General features: G+C 44.9%; 1 long non-coding RNA gene across 1 annotated transcript; it reads left to right on the forward strand.

Annotated features, from left to right (window-relative positions):
* Positions 1-16,409: 16,409 nt before the first annotated feature.
* LOC135917473 (uncharacterized) lies at positions 16,410-20,390 on the forward strand. The gene is made up of 3 exons (XR_010569290.2): positions 16,410-16,757; positions 17,520-17,632; positions 20,004-20,390. It is a non-coding gene; the product is annotated as an uncharacterized lncRNA (long non-coding RNA).
* Positions 20,391-21,395: the final 1,005 nt, after the last annotated feature.

The following is a 21,395-nucleotide window of genomic DNA, read 5'->3' on the forward strand; positions in this document are numbered from 1 at the left end:
AAGCATTGTTTGAGAACCCTGCAGGCATACATTTAAAAAAAATAGTTTGATTATTAGATGAGAAAATGAAGGTCCAAGTATCAGTATTTGAATTTAGCGCCGAAACCCCAGCGCGGGTACGTCAGCGTGACGTCGGGATCCCAAAGTACGTTTTCGCATTTGGGCCGCGTTGGCTCAATAAAGGTTCCCGAAACATGCCATGTTTAATATTTGGTTCCCTTAGAACACAATGTGGTCTATTTGTACCGCTATATATAATTAGTAGGCTCTAGAAGATGCCATTAAAATCCAAGACGTCACAGCCCCCAGGTGCAGGAACTTAAGTAGGCGCCGCCACCCATATTTCGTTCTCGCGCTTTTTCTGGCTTACTAAACGTCTTATCGTTGTAAGAGTGGTGTTTTTGGTGTTGTAGAACGGTAATTTGCTGATGCAGAAGAAATCGTTTTTCACTTTAGTGTCCCTTTAATGCAATATACACAGCTAGCAGAAAATAGCGTACAGCCCGTCGCCTCGATGTAGCCCGTTCCTGTGGCGAGGATAGCACCGGCTTCGAGATGTGCGCCGTCAAATTTGCGGTAAGGATGTACTGTTGCTCCACTTACGTTTTTAACGAGACACTGTTCTGTGGAGTAACTGGAATGCCACTGCCTTTTGTCTGACACTTTGAAAAATTAATAACTCGAAAATTCGCATGCCTTGCGATCTCAACGGCTGCTATTCGTAAATGGAAATATGTGCCGCAATGTAGGTTATTTAATTGAGCACTTTGATTGTTTGCAAACGTAGTGGGCCGCCTTGTCCAGCGCCTTGTCCAGTAATAAAATTCCAGGGCTAGAATTGCGGTGTCTGCCATTGGCAATTTTTCCAAATTTGGTGGAGCTACCGATATACGAACGTTTTACGTCGGCGAGATTTTCAGTTTTTCCCCTGCCCATCTCCTCACACTCTGTTCGATATTCCCGCGTCTGTTGAAGAGGGACTCTGAAGAAGGCGCGAATAACACCGCAGTTCTTATCATTCGTAAGTAGATAAAAAAATAAGTAGAGCCAGTTCAGTAGAGGGGCATGCACGTCCTCGGGGGGCGCCGAGTCACCATTTTATCTGCTTTGGCAAACCTCAACCTCTTTACCGCCGCATCCGTGGCCTGCCCTCGCCTATACCTTCTCTGAATTCATGAACGACACGGCGTCCAACCTACTGAGAGTGGCGTGAATGAGGAACGGATGACGTAATGCGCGCGGGATAGGTATAGTGACACTGCTGCTGTTCGGTGGCGCGCTATTGGCGTTTTGCGTTTATCTGCAACGACAGTGTTGTCGCGCCTGAGCGTGCGTACGTGAACCGCCGCTGGCACTACAGCGAAGTGTCTGCCGCGCTGATTACTTGGGTGGATAGTCGGTGTCATTTTTATTTCATTTATTTCCAATAAGTAAGACACATCAAAAAGAAGTTGAGTGCAGGATGTTTCAGTGAACACTTTCGAAATTTTCTTTAATATTGCCTGCGGCAGACATCAGAATTCTGGTTTATGAGCCGGTCTACACGAAGAGGCCGACATTGCTTGCGCACAAAATTGAAATGCATAACCGTATAATTAACAAAATGTACTAATAAGCTTTTAACTAATTGCGTTATGGCACATATTGCAATTTACAAATTCTAGCGAGCGAGTCTAGGAGGCCTACACACTTGAAAAAAGGAATGTGTAATGACTGCGGTAAAAATGCACTATCGTACTACTTCATTTATTAAAAAGCTTTGTTGTGTGCATTGAACCACAAAAGTAACTGGAATGCCAATGCATTTCTCTGCAAAGTTCGGGAATGAATATTTCGAAACTCGTGCCATCTTGAGAATTTATTCCAAGTGTTCCTTGCAACTCCCCGGCTAGAATTTGTACGTTGAAGTATGTGCCACAATATAACTAGTGGAAAACGTAATTAGCGACTATTTGTTAATTACACGATTATGAATTTCAAACCTTGTGTAAATAATTTCCGCCTCATTGAGTAGACCAGTCCATGAACTAAAATTGTGCTATCTGCCACAGGCATTTTTCTTTTACTTTTGAAAGTGTTCACTGAAACACCCGGTATATTCCACTTGCACCTGCTGAAGTAAGAAGTATCGGGGGGATTTCCTGACAGGACAGGAGCAGGGGTTAGCACAATTAAGACAAACAGTAGCAGCTAACATCATATTAAAAGCGTGGTAATATACTCAATATTTCTGAGTATTGAGAATATTGTCAATTTCCCTCCCGGTAAATTAAGATTCTGCAACAGAACAGGCAGAAATTAACGAAAGAAGACCGTCGCCAGATGTCGTCCCCGGATATTCTCCTCGTTGTATTTCTTTTCCATTCGACTGCTTTTTGAAACGCTCCTTCGCCCATTTCATTAATTTATTACTACGGTCAGCCACGCGTATTGCTATTCAGGGGATATTACCTCAAATCGAACAGGAAAGTCGAAAAAGGCAGCGTGGCTTCAGCCACAGCAACGAAAAATTCCATGATTAGCGCGTCAGTGAAGAAAACTCGGCCTTACAAACAGGCTGATAATAGGGATCTTGGACGTGCACCTAAAATGTAAGTGCACGAGTATTCTCGCACATGAACCGCAGAAATCGTGGCCAGAACAAGCAGACGCGAAAGCGAGAACTGCTTTAGATAGTGCTTGTGAAGTACGAATTCCGTTCTCACGAACAGACACAAACGCCCCACTTCGACGCGTAATACGCAACCGTGCGTTGGAACACTGGACCCAACCAGACCGACGACACAAGCTTTTACACAAATGGGAGCAAGAAATGAAATTTCGTATGCCTCACAAGTTCAAAAGAAGCCAAACGAGCATGGTGCACCGGATTCGCCTTGGTGTCGCATTCACCAACCGTTATAGACATCGTATAGGTGCCAGTGATACTAGTCCAAACTGTGAATGCGGTGAGGTGCCAGAAACACTTGAACATATATTTTGCGTGTGTCCCGCGTACGCGCAAGAACGACAGAAACTTGTCTCTTCCATTGCAACGATCCATAAGAGACCGCTATCAGACGAGTTTCCTTTAGGTCCTTGGCCTAATGCAAACAGCGCAGCCCTTGTAACAAGTGCCGCTTTCTCCGAGCCACCGGGCTGGACGCACGGCTTTAGAAATGCCACACCTCTGTGAATTTGTATATAAGCCATCTCTTCCTTATACCATCATCATTCATCAGCCCTATCCCTCCCCGTCCCTTTTCCCCAGTGTAGAGTAGCAGGCCAGAGCAAGTTATAGCTAAGGCCGACCCCTCTGCATTTCTGTAAATAAATTTCTCTCTCGCTCTCGCGGCCGGCAATTGAACTGGCCTCTGCTAGCTCAGCAACAGGACGCTAAGGAAAATGAGGCCACGACAATAAGTCGAAACACAAAAGAAAGACTTCCAGAGCCAACAACTTCAGCAATTAGATAACAGCGCAGTGTCTCGGATGTAGATACCGCAACCTACACGATACGTTGGCAATCTACTACAGTCGCGCCCACTCGCGTCCATATCCACGACTATATACTCCCGTTCACAGGTCCTCAGTCACGCTTACAACGGCTAAGTAGGCGAACCAAAGCCCTTCCTCACCCAGGCCTAGACAGGAGGCAAGCACGGGACTGGCGCCGCCTGCAAACAAACACTTTCCCACATTTATACAGGCTACACAAAATGTACCCAGACAAATACAGCAACACTTGCCCGTGGTGCGAAGGAACACCGACATTGGAACACATAACATTCCAGTGCGTGTCACGTCCGGCGGCTGCCACCTCGCCGCTGCTAGACAACACTCTACATAACTGGTCGTGGGAGGCGCGACTCGCGGAAGTGGAATTGGGAAGCCAACTGGCGACCCTTGACCAGGCCCGGCGAGCCGCTGTAACCAGTGGGGCCCTGGAGGAGGGGCTCCACCCACCATAACCAAACAGTCTCTGTTACAATAAACGTTTACTCTCTCTCTCTCTCTCTCTCTCAGTCACGCTTATAATCGCGCGTACTCGTGCTCACATATAAGTACTCACTGGCGTTCACATTCACGCCTTCTCGCACTCACGGGCACTCACTTAGGTTCCTTAAGCTATACGTCCACCCGCAACCTACGTAACTCGCTCACACTCAGGCTCACGGCTTTGAAATGAGTATTGGGTGAGTGTATACGCATGAGAGAATACGCAGACCTATGCAGCCTAAAGACAAGCAAACAGTAGAACAAACACAAAAACAAACAAACAAACATCTTTTCTCTTGCTCTCTCTCGTTCTCTCGGTCGTTTTGTCGGGGGCACATATGAATATGCAGATAACGTCAAAGGCGTGAGTTTGTCGTTCAGTGGACTCTTTACTTAAGGAGCGTCTATATAATTCTACATTGGAAAGGATAAATAGTTTTTGTTGGCTTACACATCACCGAATTTGAAGAGATCTGTTGCATTTAAAAGCTGCAGTAAAAATTTAAAGGCAAGGAGGACTTTTCTTATTTAGGTTCTCAATGTTCTATAAACACCCCTACAATAGCATACATTTACGAACACTGAAGCGCGAAGTTTATTATTGTGTAATTCAGCAATAATAAATCATATCAAAGTTATGAAAACTCGATCTACTGAGGCATCAACTGCGGACAAAATTGATGTACTATGCACTCCTCTTATGTAACCCATTAATTTATGAGTAAGACTTAGCAGCACTACAATTTCGTGTAAACTGTAGACTTATATGTGCTATATGCTCAAACAGACGCAGCTGACAGAACTGCGACATCTGTGTGTGTGTGTGTGTGTGTGTGTGTGTGTGTGTGTGTGTGTGTGTGTGTGCGTGTGTGTGTGTGTGTGTGTGTGTGTGTGTGTGTGTGTGTGTGTGTGTGTGTGTGTGTGTGTGTGTGTGTGTGTGTGTGTGTGTGTGTGTGTGTGTGCGCGCGCGCGCGCGCGCGCGCGCGTGTGTGTCTTCACATAGATTTGAACATTCGAGCTTCCTGTTCCATAGTTGGCGGCGGAGGCATTCACACTCCCCTTCAAAGGCACAGACACATGATTCGTGCTATATACGACTAGACGCACATCAGCTGAGTATGGCTTCCTCAGCAGGGCAGGTATGCTCATGACAAGGATATCAGCGCGTTTTGATGTCCGACAACGGCCCTGCGATTGGAAGTAAGTGCCAAGTTGTCGCTATGCGCTCGAAGAACAATAGCTGCATAGTGTGGCGCGATCTTCCGAAGACTTCGCAGAGAAGAGCAAATAAGCGTGGTCGACCAAGTCGAACTATTGTATGACGCAATGCATTGTTCGGAGCCGGCGAGGTGAATCGTGTTAGAAAAATTAGGAAGGAACGACAAACTACTTTCGCAGCAGCTCTGAACTATTCGAGGCAGCCAGAAATACCAGTGCTATGAAACTGCATAAGAAAGCTGCAATCTTTCTGCGGGTACACTTGCAAAAGTGCCGGAATAAGAATTAGCCAGGTTTTCGGCATTAAATTGGCACTTAGGCTATGGGACAGCTGAAGTATCGGTCAGTGAACAAAACATATCACTGTAAAAATTCACTTTACAAAAGCTTACCAGCACTTTTGCGATGACCGTATACACAAAAACAAAGGAAATGTGGAGGACTTATCACAATGCTTATCCTCTCCGTGCTTTCTAAGACACCGGGGAAAAAAATTACAATTTTCAACCAGGCAGGAAGCTTACCAGCTTCAACGCAGAAAGACAGTTTACCGAAGAAGTGTGCTTTTACGCAGAGTTTAACAAAAGGAGGCAGAACGCAGCAAGCCATTGCCTTGGTTCTTCGCATGCAGCCTCCAGTAATCCCAGCCACTGAGTAAACTTGCTAAAAATAGAGCATTCGAAAAAGCTCAATATTCGTCCTCTATGGCAGCGATGCCTCAAACAGCGAAATTCATTCGGTACCTACTTAACATATTTAGTACTGGCACCCCTCTACCTTTCATCAGATACGAAAGATTGTGCAATTTCTAATGAAAGAAGAGGTGTAAGTATTTAACTTGTAGTTATTTCAAAACCGATTGCCATTTTCTTTTTGTTTTAGTTTTATCTGTGCACCTAAATCAAAGTGCGCAGGCATTGATCTCCCATCGGGATGCCTTCGCCACGCGGCTGGGAATGGATCTGACAACCTTGTGCTGAGTTCGACGCTACGTCCACTGAGCCACGGCGACAGGTGATAAATACCATTGTTTCTGCTGACAATTATAAGCGAGGGTATCAGCAGTCTGGCCGCGCATTTCAGTTTGCCTGTCTGACAAGCGACGTCAAAGATGTCATTTTGACATTTCTGGCACCTTTACAACTTCGTCACTTGGGCAGGCATCCAACAGCTGCATAAATAACCTGCGATCTGTCCGAAACATTTTGCTACATCATCAATTGTGGCTTTGTCCGGGAAAGAGGGTTACAAGAGAGAGAGTACTCAGAGCTGACACGCTACCGACTAAGAAGACAAAGAGTTACACATGCGTTGGCTCATGATCATTATGGTCTGTAAGTCGCCATACAGGTCCTTTCTTACATGATGGGAGAGGGGGGTAGAGTCTGCACACTTTCGTTTAACTGCCCCATTATGCCTCAAGGCAAGGTCATTCAAATCAGAAAAAAAGAAAAAAAATATTCACGATGCAAATTTCCCGAGCTCAGTTGTGTTCTCTGTGTCATACTGTGTTTAGTGGCATCTAAGGCTTCAAGCGACAAGCCCTGTGTGGCCCCGCGACAGGCCAAAATTCTTAACGGTTGAATGAACACCATTACCTTGGAAATTTTACTCCAGGTTACTCCGGTTACTCCGCGTTATCCCGGTTTATCCGGGTAAAGATAAAGATCTCAGTACCTTACTTCTTTATGTGTATAATCCTGGACAGTGAAAAATAAAAGAAAGAAAAGGAAAAGAACACTCAACGCAGAAAGCAGTGAAGCGGCTAGTTTGAAAATTAGCCCTAGAGCATCTCGTAGAAAACACGGTTCGCAAGTTAACATGCTTTTCGCTCGGGACAAATAATGCGTCGAGACAGTCAGCGTGGCCTTATCTTCTGAACAGTTTGATATCGAAAAAAAAAAACATGTCCGAAGTCTTCATGTCGAAGTAATCCTTAGTGAAACATTGGCACAATGACACTTGGAGCCACAATTCGTTGCAGGCAAACGCCAGAGACTAGGTTTTCCGCATAGCCACTTCAGGCCTGCTTTCTCGTCTTTCTTTCTTTTTTTTTACATGACGAAAAAATTCCTGGACCATGGTCCCAGACGACGTCAGCTGGAGGTGCTCTACAAACACTAGTGTATGTGCATGTGCTCTTTGAAGTATGAGGACTGACCGAAAAACTGTTGTCAGTTGTTTTCCTCGTGCCTGTGCAAACGGACTGTCCTCATTTCTTGTTTTTTCATCATACTCTGTGACAATGGTCCGTCGCTCACACCCGTCTTACCCAACTCCCACCTCATTCTCTTCCCAATTCAACTCCAGGTGACTGACCGAGGGCAGCACATGGTAAAATCAAGGGTATATCTGGTGCAATTCATTCAGTTGGCTTTGGCGAAATTCGCCAGTGAGGCTGTGGACTAAGTTTCCATGAAAACCGTGCAACATTATTAAATACATTTTTCTCTCCTTCTCCTCAATATTTTCTACCCCTTCTCTTTCTCTTAGTTCAGAGTAGCCTACCGGATGGTTACCCTGGTTAACCGCACTGCCTTTAATCTCATATTTTCTGTCCTTCTCTCTGGCGTGCAACCCAGGCTGTCACAAAAGATATATGTCTGCTAATCAGACATGAAGTAACCATGGCGCGGCTTCATGTTCGCATTTGTAACTTGTTACTTCAAGTCGGCATATAAAAGCTGAGTTAGAGACTATTCTTAATTATCGACTTGGACATTGACAACAGCCGCGCAAGTTTAATGTCTGCATTTTCAGTTGAGCCACCTGAGCAGATCAAATTGAGTCATATACTTCATGTGATTTATAAAAAGAATCCGTGCGAACTATAGAAAAGAGCAAAAAACAAACACACGTTAGGTACTGTGTGCGGGGTGGCGGTGGGGGCGGAGGGGTTCTAAGCACATCACGCAGCTTCTGGTAGCCTCATCTAATGCAAAGCCGTGGAGTGTATAGTACCGATAGGTCAGACCTGCACACTAACGTATATGACATCAAAAGTATAAAAAAAGTAATGCCACTAGTTTAGGCTTATTTTGGTGTTTCTTCTAAGAAATCAATTCTTGGTCTCCTACATTCACGCCAGCAATGATGTTGCTTATCATTTTTTCTCCACAAATAACCGTACTAATTCGCCACTGAAAGAAGAGGTCTTTCTACGTCTTACGTATATAAGTTTATTTCCGCAGCCCGCCCCAAAGTATCGGCTTTGACAGGCCGCACCAAATCTTCATTCTGTTCAGTTTGTTTCACAACACAACTCCCCTACCATTTGCAAGGGCTGGAATCACCATCCTCCATTTCATCGCTACAATGACAAATGCTGCCATATTGACAAAAGCCATACGAGAAAAAACAACAACATTAAAATACAAGTCATAAGCACCGTTGTATATATGCAATGCCTTGAGGTACTAAAATATTCCAACACACGCAACACGCTATTGAAGATGTCTGTGAGCTCTACACGATGTGCGCCTAGTAGGTGCCACAAGTCAGAAAGGGACGGAGAAGCATTCTACACTTCTCACTTCGTAACACTACAACACATTAGTGCAAGTGGAAAAGTCTTGGCTCTGGATCGAAAGACCTCCCAGATCGCGGAGCGCCACTTTCGTTGTTTTTCCCTACATTGACCACGCGGAACGATTAAATGTTAGAAGTTGTGGCTTTGGCGTGTCCGGGTCGTCACAGCAGGTCACCAGCACCGCAAAATTTTGTAACGCCGCTTTGGTCGCGCGTGCTAGTAAGACTTGCTGCGTTCCAAGACATTGTGGCACTTTGGATATTTCGTAGGTCGTGTGCCACGCCAAACTCATGATGCCAACAATGCGTGGTAAATGGTCTTTCAAATAAAGTCATGCGCATTGCCAGTAGTACCTGTCAAGTGGGATTCGTTAATTTTCACCGGAAAACCACGCTTCCGAGAGAAATCACGTCATAGAGGTGTTTTGTTTCAAACATGAAGTAATTTCATGTTATTACACGTTATAGCTAGCTTCTAGAGAAAGAGAAAGGGGAACGAAAGGCACTGAAGTCAAGCAATCACGTTTGGTTTGCTGCCCTTTCAAGAATTAAGGAGTGTATTTAACCTTGATCGACGACTCAACGCAAACCTGGTCAATTTACTCCACCCTTCGTAGAAAAGGGAAGGGAATCGTTCGGAATTGTACGTCAAACTGCCTGGTCTAGAATGTCTGCTGAAAACAGCTATCCCTCATTTTATTGCACTTCCACCCTACTTGTTCAAGATGTAGTTCTCTTTCGCACAAGCCCGCAGTTCGCTTGTAGCAATAATGCGCTGCGCGCCAAGGCATTTTATTACGGCGGACGTTCTAAGTAATGCAGCTACAGCTTTTGGGAGCTTTGTGCATAGCGGAGGATGTAGAAGAAGAAAAATGGTGTGCGCAAGTTTGGCCGAGGGAGCCCGTAGCGGTGGAAATTTACTTTTGCTTTTTTTCGCCCTCGGATAACAGCAGCTTCACATAGGGGGCGAGGGCGCTCGTTGTCCTATACTCGAAACAGTTTAGTACTCCGCCTTTACGACTTGCTTCCGCTAATGGACGGGCGCTGCTGAAAAGCGACGATAAATAGAGAGAGGAGAGGCTAATCGGCTTGCGCTTCTGGCATTTTCCGCAAGATTAAAAGCGGCCGAGACCTCGTTACGACTTTTTCGCTCTTTACACGCGCGCACGCTAACGGCCGCGACGAACTCGGCGCGGCGACCTTTGTGAAGTCGAAAAAGAAGGACCCGGAGATGTAAGCCGGAAAACGGAAAAATAAAAGGCGGCCGACCCCCTCCAGAGGAGACGAACGGCCAGTTCATCACAAAGAAGCCGCGAAGCAGTGGTACAGCCGACGACACCGGGCTCCTGGCAGCCGACGACATCGATGCTTCAAGGCGCCCGACATTGCCTGGGGCACCAGCGGCGGCGAAACTGCGTGCTGCTCGCTTGACGACACTTCTCCCCAACTCCCTTCCCCCTCCCTCCCTACCCCATTCACCCTTGGTTCTGTCTAGGCTCCCCATGACTCGTTTACGAATGAAAGACCGGCACTGTCCTCCTAACCTAACCCCGGGAGCGACGATGATGGGCCGTTCCTTTTTTTTTTCGGTCCATAAACTGGGAAGGACCAAACGTGGGAAACAGACGGCGGCGGCCGTTTGGAAACAGAAGCCGCCGCCTTCGTTGTTAGTTGGCTCTGGTCCCATGACTATGGTTTCTTTTCCCATATGTATTTTATTCCTTTTCCTTCATTTAGAGGATTCGAGCACCTTCGCTCTTTGAAAAACGGGAATAACAGTGCCCCAGCGCTCGCGCCCGAAGCAACACCCAGGACTAATCAGAGGCGCCGTGCAAAGGAACGTCTTGTGCTGCCGCTCCGCACGATAGAGTGAGCGTTGCCTTCGGGCTTACTGGTGTTGTTAGGCGCTCCGTTCTTTCAGCCTTCCTCCTTACTCCTGTGTTTATGCTTTTTTAGGTTTCGCCGCGAAGCCGCTTGTTTGGGAGCATTTCGACTCGCTAATCTCTCCCCCTCGTTTCACTGCAGGCCCTCGTGAAAGGAGCCGTATGTGTGGACGCCGCGTACGCTGCGCGCACGTGTGCTCCCCGTGATTTTTCTCACCGTCGCCGCTCCGCCCACCCGCCTGCAGAAATTTACGGCGCATGCCGACTCCGCCGTCGGTCCCCTTCTGCTGCTGTAACATTAGCCATCACGCCTGCTGCTGCTGCTGCTGCTGCTGCTGCTGCTTTACCGTACACTGCTGCTGCCGCCGCCTTCGCGTAGCACACCCCCTTAAAGTCGCCGGCACGTTTTCACTAGTTTGCACCCGAGGCACGCGGTGAGGGGAGAAAAGGCTGGTTGCCGGCGCCACACCGGCAAGGTCTGGTGCGGCGCGTGCGAGCAGTGATGACGCGCTCGGAGGGCAAGGTCAAAGCATCACGGTGCGGAGGCTCCCACCATTAGTGCGCGAGGGCCAGACACCGTGGGCGGAGTCCCGACTAGCGGCGCGCTTTCTTTCGGGCAGCGCCTCGCGCGCGTGACGCGGCTTGGTTCGTGACGCGTGCTGGCATGGCGACAGGAGTGAGCGGCCGGCGTGTTTTCCTCTCGGAAAAGAAGCGAGCTCGGTAGCTCAGGGGCGTGGGGTTCCCTCGTGAGCGGTCCGTGAGGTCGAAGCATGCCTTGACGTTATCTCCTCCGTTCTCCTCCTCTCCGTCGCTTCTTTCTTTCGGTTCCGAGAAACCCGTACGGTCCTGCCGGCACCACGGTCGAGGAGATCCCGTTTTGCGGCACTCTGCCGAGGCGGAGGACAGTAATGAGTGCCGACGGACGCCCGCCCGCTGAACATCTGAAGGCCGCGCCGCCACCGTATCGATGTCCTTTTTCTCCCTTTTCAATGCGTTTATTTCTTCGGGTACCTTTAGGGTGGCCAAGCTCCCGACCATTGCGTCTGCGCCTCAGAAACGTGTTCTTCCACGCGGACATGTTTCGACACCACGCGTGTTACGAAACCCCTTTTGCATCATGCGCTTATTTGCATTTTCTTGTGTGGTCAGTTGCAATCGAAGACCCGCGAAGAGTCAGCAGCACTTCGTCAATGGTGCGGCAACAGCAGTAAAGCCTTGACCATTTTTCTTGATTATCTATCGGAATGACCGACAGCTACCTCTATGATTCCTGTTCGTAGGGTAGCTCGAAAACCTGCTCGGGACAAAATGAAAATACAGAACGACCCGACGAAGCGTGGCATATTTCTGTCCTCTTGTGCATGTTTGCGTGCTGCCTTTCACGCGTAAATGAGTACATATTTACTCAGTTTGCTACTCTATGGCATTTTAGGCACCAGTGAAACCATAGTATCCATGCTTAGGAGGTGCTCGCGTTAGTGTAAAAGCAACGCTCTGCACCCCACCGGACGAGCACGTCAACCCTTGATTCTCAGAAGTCCGAATTGGACACGGGTGTAGACCGACGACTGCGGGAACAACTTTACAGGTTCAGCTGGCTTCATACTCTAATACAACCTGAACAGATACGACACATTGATGGCCTTCACTCACCCTTCACCGCCATACTACGATAGTTACATCACTCCACTCTTTCTCTTTCCTGATCTATTCTTCTTTCCCTTGTACATTTCACACTTCGGTTTCACATTGTAGGCCTACACTGTAAGCCACGTACAAAGGAGTCCTGACTCGCAGATTTACCTCAAATCCACCTTGTGCATCGAAGCGCAATAGAGTGTCTTGCACTGCCGTCTATATGAAGTTAACGTAACGGTACAAAACACGCCGCAAGAAGGGATGCAAGATAGTTTTGAACTTGTTGCTAACTTGAAGAACTTAAAAAAAAATCGGGTTCAATGTTCTATTTGACCTTTATAAAAATCTTTGTGGCGTCATGCAATGATATGTGGAAGGTCCGGCTTGCCTTCAATATGGCCCGGCTTTGAACAAGTTTTGACTGTTGTGTTCTTTGGCCAATGAAATTCAGTTGGTAGTCAGCGCCTCCCTTATGAAAATGGATTTAGAGTTCCTTTAGAACTCCTAATGAGTTCCTATGGAGTCAAAAGGGACTCTATAGGAACTCGCGATCTATAGAGTCGTCTGCATAGAATCTCTATAAGAAGTCTATAGAAACCTTTCTATAGAAACAAGTCATTTCACACACAATAGATGTTCTATAGAGGGTGTATTGACGTCCTATGTACTGAATTCTATAAAGTAAGTTTTATAGAATGTCTTTAAAACTTCTAACGCGACCTGTCTATAGAATGGCTCTCCATTCGTTCTCTATAAATGTTCTATAGAGATTGTATTGATATCATATGTACTAAATTCTATAAAATAATGTCTATAGAAAGTTTTTAACACTTCTAATGCGGCTTGTCTATAGACTGACTCTCCATTCACGCTCTATAAGCAGTCTATAGAGGGTTTATTGTCATCATATGTACAATATTCTATAAAATAATGTCTATAGAAAGTTTTTAACACTTCTAATGCGACTTGTCTATAGACTGACTCTCCATTCACCCTCCATAAATGTTCTATAGAGGTCGTATTGACATTTTATGTACCAAATTCTATAGAAAAAATTTTATAGAACGTTTTCGGAAACGTTCTATAGAGGTCGTATTAACTAACATCTTATGTGCCAAATCCTACAGAAAAATGTTAATAGAACCTTTTCAGAACTTCTAATGCGGCCTGTCTATAGAATGGCTCTACATCCTCCATAAAAGTTCTATAGAGGTCGTGTTGACATCTTATGTACCAAATTCTATAGAAAAATTTATAGAACGTTTTCAGAACTTCTAATGCGGCCTGTCTCTGGACTGGCTCTCCATTCCCGTTCTAAAAGTGTGCCATCATATGGCATACGTACTGAGTTCTGTGAAGGAACGTTTATAGGAAATTAAACAAGCTAAAGTGCGGCCTGTCTAAGAACGGCTCTATATTTTCACTCTATAAACAGTACCCAGTATCCAGTGCATCGCCGGATTATGGGTCCAGTGCCGCGCGCTGGATGCATGGGGCGCTGGGCAAGCGCGGCGTACTGGGAGGCGCTGGTTACTGGTGCGAAAAACAGCTCTAGCGCGTTAAATACGCGGTGCCTGGACACCGTATGTATTTTTTTTTAATACAGAAAGCAACAGATAACATTTTAGTACAATATAAATCGAAAAAATGAACATGCAAAAACAGAAGTGCTCTGACCAGGATTCGATCGTCGTACTTGCAGATCCCCAGCGCGACTCATTACCGCTACGCCACGCCAGCATAGGAACATGGGCGGATAATTTAGCTTATCAAAATCGAGAAGCAGTTTTAGTTTCACAGAGAGAAGTCTTGCACAGACGTGGTAGATGCGCTATCGGCCAGCAACTACAACTCACGCCTGTACCACAAAGAAAAATTTGCTCTCCGTATTCAATAGTGTGCTCGGAAGTGCCATAACATCGACTGCGATTGGTATTTTAGTTTCGAAAAAAGTCCTAAATGAACCACCGACCCGGGACGCTGCATGAATGGGCTGTTACTGCCGATTTCGATAGCCGTTTCTTGTTCTTCACGCGAGGGGTATGCAATGTTTTCTTAGTTCAGTGATGCCTTTCAGTCTACACGTCTGTCTAGCCATGTATATTCGTCAGGGAAACGCGAGCTAGTGCTGGGAGCCTTCGGCGACAGCACATATACCGGCGTTTATGATGCGTCACATCGGCGCTCCTCACTTCTTGTGCTGGCACTGTAGACATGAAAAAATTGTTTATTTAAAAGCACCGATGCGAAATCTGAAATATAAAGTAATTTATCCTTTTTAGACTTCTTGATTCTTGAGGTTAGACGCGCCGATAGCGTGCAGACGGACTCGGCGGATACGCTATGCCTATGCTTCGATGGGGACTGATCTCGGCGCGGGTAGCTGGCGAAAGCTAAAATGTGTGTATTTGAGCCTCAGAACTCTTTTTAGTACAATAGGGAAAGTGGAAGCGCACGAATCGCCTCAGCCTTGTTATCGGTGCGATAATATCAAGCAGCGGTAGGCTTCGAACTCGGGGTCCGTTCGAGCGCGTCTGAACGACTTCTGGTTTTCATGTCCACTCCACAACACTGCGACAATGGCGATAACTCCCAGTCATACGTTACGTGCGAACTACTAAAAAAGCGGCGTCCTCTGCGTTTGCGTGGTTTCGTTAAAGAATTTAGCTGTCCGCCCTGTCAAAAGGCAAAATGCAAAAAACGAAAGTGATTTTCAGTGTCACATGTGCAGGAATAAACATAAGGCAGCTCACGCACCTTTATTCCATGCTGCGACACGATATAGTTCTATGACCCTAAGATATAGCGTTATTTAGGACAAGAGACTAGTATCAAGCCATGAAATTGTATAAAGCATTTAATATTCAGCAGCGCTCGTCCTTGCGTGCTGGAGCCAGCGCGGCACAAACACAACCAGCGCCGTTTCCAATGCGAGCGTCTCTTCCAGTGTGACTCAGCTCTTATCCAGCGTTCTCACTGGTCTCGAGTGAGTCCCAGCGAGCGCCAGCGTACCCAGTGCGATCCAGTGCTTAAAAAAAAAAAGAAAGAAAAAGAAGAAAGAAAAACGCGCTGGTTTCACACTGGAAGGCACTGGAAGACCCAGCAATCGGCATTTCAGAGGTTTTTTACTATCAAGAGCATCGTTAAAAAGACACTCATTGACCAAGGCAAACATCACACTAATCGAAATTAGGAAAACCAAATATAACGGAAGCGCGCATTGTGGTTTATATCGCATACGCAGGTAAATCACAAAGATGTATACCAAGAAACACTAAGCAAAACTGCGCCTTAGCAATCGCGTCATATCTATTTGCTGGCATGCAGTGACTGCAGCACTTGGGGCGGAAACAGATCGAACGCCGCCGCACATTTCTGGCACATACCACTCAAATGCGACAAATGCACGCTGCAGAAACGATTTTTTTTTCAAGAAATCTTTCAAGTCACAGACCACATGAGCGCTATCCGCGCATGATAAGCGCATCGCCACGAAAGCAAGATAGGGAACACATAAGCGTAACCTGTGCCTCACGGGTAAAATTAAACATCATCGTATATACGTTGTTGTGCGACGGACACAAGCGCACGGAAACATCACACACTGCACACGTGTACCTCCGAGGTTGTGTCGACAATTTCTGGTCTACATTTAAACGACAGCAGGAAGTTACTTCAATGAGAAACGAAGTGAGGGCGCAGGCACTGCAGGTAACGGCTGCGCATAAAGTCAGTTAGGGTTTTAAGGCCAGTGACCGAGGTTGAAATCGTTAAAATCACACCGCAGCGATAGCTTACACAGGGTAAATTGTCGAGATCTTGAAGGCCATGCTTTTTGCTGACTACATGTGGCATAAGCGATTCAAAAGCAAGAATACTGCATGTAATTTATTTCTGCCCTAAACTATAGCACACAATATGAGCATGTTAATGTTTCTTCTTGTCTAGCAACATATGTATGTAGTTCGGCTCAAAGGCCGGCTCAAAACGACACAAAACCTGCTGTAGTGGGTATTATTGTAGGAATCACGGAGGCCACGGCAGCCGCACTATTATACAGACGGCGCTGGCGGCGCCGGTATTTTCGTATTCAACGCGACAGGTAGAATACGAAGGTACGGCGTGTTGCTATTGCTCCGTCTTCAACGGTTGTAGTGCGGGCTGCGTCGATGTGATTGTTTGATCGTGTGTTATTAGGTTTGCTGTAATGAAATGAGACGTAGTTCGCGAGCACGAAAGTGCCAGAAGATGGCTTGAGTCTCGCTGTAAGCACGCCGTATGCGTGGCGCGCCAGCTAAATGTGGACCAACGATTTTCATGCCATGGAGTGCGTTCCCTTTGTCTCCGCTTGTGTTCGTGGAAAGTTTGGTGGACGGCGCAAAGAAGTAATGCGTATTATTAGCGCGCCTCAGCTCGTCCACTACCCAGCGGCTTGTATGCTGCAAGTAACATCGCAGACGCATCACTGGAAACTTGGAGAGTGCCTTTCGACCTCGTCGTACTGTTGAAACGGTAAGCAATCGTGCTCGCCAACTACACGTGCGTTCATCCGTGTTGTGTGTGCTTCCCGTGTGTGTATAGAGTGCCTTGCGAACGTAGTAAGTGGAACACCCACGACAACAGTGAACCCTGCGCTGATACTTGCTACGCGCTGGTTGTAAGAATTGTGTACGCAACGCTATTGCCACAGTGCGGAATTGATAATCCTGATAAGCGTTTGCTTCCCCTGAGAAAAGTTTCGGAAATCGTGTTCGCCTTGTGCAGTTGTGCGTGAGCTCCCGCTTGTCTGCTAAAGTTGCATAGTAACGACCCGTCTACCTCTTCATCGATTCTTTCTTCAATGACGTTTCCTCACTTATAAATGCTTCGACGTTGTGCACAATCTCTGCTTACGAGGTTTTTGGCTAACGAACAGGTCTAAGAAAAAAATGTAAGCCAATCACAGCTTGGTACTAGTACAGCTTTATTTCCAAGGCAAGATGTGTTGACATAACTGACTTAACTAAGCATGACAGGGGAACGTTGCCTATACTAAGTAATGGGAAAAAAAAACATTAAGTTTAGATTGTAATCTTTTGCTGCGGTGCGTCCAAAACTTTATTTGATGTAGAGGTCCGCATTGTCATGACATTCGATGATTTCAAGCATTTGCTCTCTTTTTACATTAGTGCAGACATTGTTTTCGTGACTCTTTTAGGTGCTGATTGCATGTTTTCACGATATCACAGCTTTATTGTGTCACTGCTATAAGCTAACATAGAATTGATTTTGTAGTGGCGAGGCCGTGACCCACAACTAAACTACAAGATCGAGGAGCCCCAAGAAATGCAGACCCTGTGGATATATGGCTGCAGCAGCATGGCGTGTGATCTGGATGGTCATGACAGGTGTGTATGAAATGTACGTGTTCCAAAAAGGGGGCTTGGTGTCATTCATGGTGAAGTTTGTCAACACATTACTTAATGCAGCATACTAAAGAGACTAAATATTTATGCAACCTTATTGAACTTGCTACCTATTAGTGTGCATAGCCATTATGCCCACATGATTGTGTTCTGTATAAAACTATACCCAACCATTCCTGATGTTTAGTATTTCTTTTGCGTAAGTTGCTTACCTGCAAGTTACATATATTTTTTGCTTTGTACATAGTGTATTTATGACTTTTTATTGGGGTTTTATTCTTTGAAAACAATTTCCTATGCTGTACCCCTATTTGCATAATTTTTTTCTGTTTGTGCTACAATCTCGTGCAGTTTTCTGTGCATGTAGGAATTCGAAGGGTAGTGGACTAGATATGTCACAGGTCTAAGCACGTAGTGTGCACATCTTTGTTTATCAATGATATCTTTACAGTTACTTCTCTGTTCCCATAGTAACAGCCACTGCAAAATACGCATTTGGTGAGCTTTAATTTCTTGAAAATTAATATGAAGGTCAGTATTTACTAAGCTGCATTTACTTCTGTAGTACATAGGCACAGACTGATATGGATACCTTGTGACCTACACAGGATGCCTTTTTTGTTTGTTGCATTAAATATGGGGGCTCACCCACATCTCTTACTATACATGTGGTATGCCTCATCGATTTCACTTGTCAGTTTTTACGGTGGATGAAAACAGATGAACGATTGTAATCCAACATGAAGCCCCGTTGTAGAAATGTACGGCCAAGTTGGATGACCATACTGGTCTTTTAAATGAAATATGGTGACCTCTTATACACATGAGAAGATACCAGCCAGTTTGCCCTATGTACGCTTGACCACATGTGAAAGGGATACAGTGCACTCACTGCCTGTGACACACAACAAATTTGGTGGTATCTTTCACCGAGCAAGCGTCCCTTGCCTGCTTGCCTTTCTCAATTTCTCAATTCTCTTGCACACTGCTGTGCATATGGCACCCTGACAAGAAAGGCTTGCTTAGATACCACTAAATTTGTCTTGTCTGTCAGGGGTAGTGTAGTCTATTCTTGTGATCATGTGTATATTTGGTCAAATGTACATGCAACAGATTGGCCGGTGCCTCAACACGTACCTAAGACAGTACCATAATTCACTCCCCGGATCAGTATGTTCGTCCCACTTGACCATGCACCGATGGGACTGGGGCTGCGCGCCAGATTTAGACTGTTCAGCTGCGGCAACCAATTGACCAACAACATCACTGAGGAATGCCACATAAAAAGACTGGGTCACAATCTGTTTACTGAATTGTCTGCACCCTTCGTAGTAACAAATTTGTTTGTTGCAACTAGTTTTAGGCACGTTATTTCTTGTTAAATTTTCTGCTTGACCTATAGAGCAGTTATGCAATCAGTTTTCAAAGTTACTTGATTAGTATAATTTTTGTTTTCTGTTTTTCACGTGCCAGGTTGCAAGAAGGACACTTTTTAATTAAAACTGAATTAACTTTTCAATTGCAATTGGGCAGTCTTATCATTGCGTTTAGGATACATATCAGTGTACATACCCGTACTAGATTAGAAACTAATTGTTACAATAACTCAAAAAGCACGAATATACTGTGTCCATTGTATCTGACAGTGACACCGCAACTGTGTTCCAAATACCACAAATTGGCAGTTATCCATCATAGTTTGCGAAAACAACTTAAAACATTATTGTTCCCCATACAATGCATACTTAGATGCATCGTCATGATTGCCCAAGCTCCATGCGAGAAATTTATTATTCGCATATTAAGCATAGTACATACCAGCTATGGCTAATAGCGGATGGAATATTAATTTTGTCTACCGCTCAGCAATAGAAGCCAGTAGGTCATTCCCTTCTTTTCAAAAAAAATTTTTTTCTATGCATAGTGTGACATCTGTATAGGACTCTTAGCTCATGGGTTTTCCTGCTTGCTTATGTTATAAATGGGAATGTGTTGTCATTGCAAGATGAGATTAATGTGTGACTAGGCTGTTGTCGTTCGGAGATGCTTTTTGTCATCAGCAATGGTATTCTACTGCCAGGCACATTGGCCCAGTGCTGATGTCACCGAATCTTGGGAAAGTAAAAATATTCTCAAAAGTGATTCTCAAAAGCACTGCCACTGTTTGGCAGAGTGGTGGGGAGGTGGGGCGTTCTGCCACCTTTCTGTTATAATTTTTTTCTGAAATACTGAAAGGAAACTTAGCATAATGCTACAACTATATAGATATTTGTGGCATGTTTGTGCCTGCTAATACATTATGACTGAATGTTCATTACACCTTTTGAAAATTAATTTCAATTTTATTTTCCAGGCTCCACCGTCGCCGTTACTAGACGGACCAAATGAGGCCAAAAACTAGCCTTTCCTCGCTCCATTCCTGGGAAGTGAAATAGCAGGTGATCATGTAAGAATGAACTTGCAACCGTGTGGGCAGTAGCCAAAGCTCCCTACAGTTCATGCTGGTGGTGGAATGATAAGACAAACCGCAATATTTATTTGTTTACTTATTCACTTAATATTTATTTATTCATATCTCATGAATACTGTGCAGTTTTTTTTAGCAAGGAGTCAGGTAAAATAAATATTGTTGCATCAAAGTAAACGTTATTTGAAAAAGCATAATTCACGTAGCACGAATTCATGTAAACTGTAAATTTTGAAGAAACAGAGCAGTAAGGTTAACAAATCTTATATAACAAAAAATGAGATCACATTTCTGTTGGACCCAGTACCATAATTTAATCTGTCAAATTAGAGATACCATATGCTGCTCTAATATACAATCACTAATTTATGAGTAGATGCGTGAAACTCTCAAACGTTGCAACAATTTCATGTAAGCTGTAAATTCATATATACAGTTTGTTGACTTTAGACATAGCAGATGGAGTCTGCAGAACTATGATATCTCTTTCTGGCACAGAGACGGGGATTAGCAAGCTTCGTGGTGTTATTTTTCTTAAACCTGCCAAATAGTTCTTCCTGCAACAGGTAGAATTCTCAAATGCCGCAAACTTAATTCAAATGAGTGCTGTGGTTGTCTTAAAAGTATTTCTGTATTTTGGATGTATTTGAGTAGGAAAATTTACAGAATTAACGAACTTGTGCTAGCTCTTTTTTTTATTTACAGTTGCAAACTAGGTCCTTTTCCTTCAAGTTTTGCTATTTTCAGCAAATTTTAATAAAAATTGATGGTGTTAATGTAAAAACTATAATTTAAACATTTTGAAATGTATCAAACCTCATCAAATTTGGTTGCACAGTTGCCGAGAAAAACGATTTTACTGTTCATGTGCATTACATAGGAGCTCCTGAGCTAAATCTCTTTAGTCATTGCGTGTGTCGGTCTGGTTTGTATTTCTCACCCTAATTAGAATATTGGCTCTGATCTCAAAATTGTTTCCCTTACAACGAAATACAAGCTTTTAAACTTTTTACGATATATGCTGTACTGCTCTATGATAACCCCTGTTTGCCACATTTTTGCAAGGCCTACCAGTGCTAATTTTACACATAAACATAGACTAAAATGCTGTGTGGTTTCGGTATATGGTGTACTTATCTGTGAAAGCCATTATTTGCCACATTTTTGCAGCGACTGCCAGTGTTATTTTTGCTCAGACTAAAATGCTGTGTCGTTTCGTCAGGCTGACACAACATTGCAGTGCACATTCATATCAGTCTATTTTCAGGCTTTAGTATC

Source organism: Dermacentor albipictus, chromosome 2 (genome assembly GCF_038994185.2).
Source record: "Dermacentor albipictus isolate Rhodes 1998 colony chromosome 2, USDA_Dalb.pri_finalv2, whole genome shotgun sequence".
In the NCBI taxonomy this organism is placed as follows: domain Eukaryota; kingdom Metazoa; phylum Arthropoda; class Arachnida; order Ixodida; family Ixodidae; genus Dermacentor; species Dermacentor albipictus.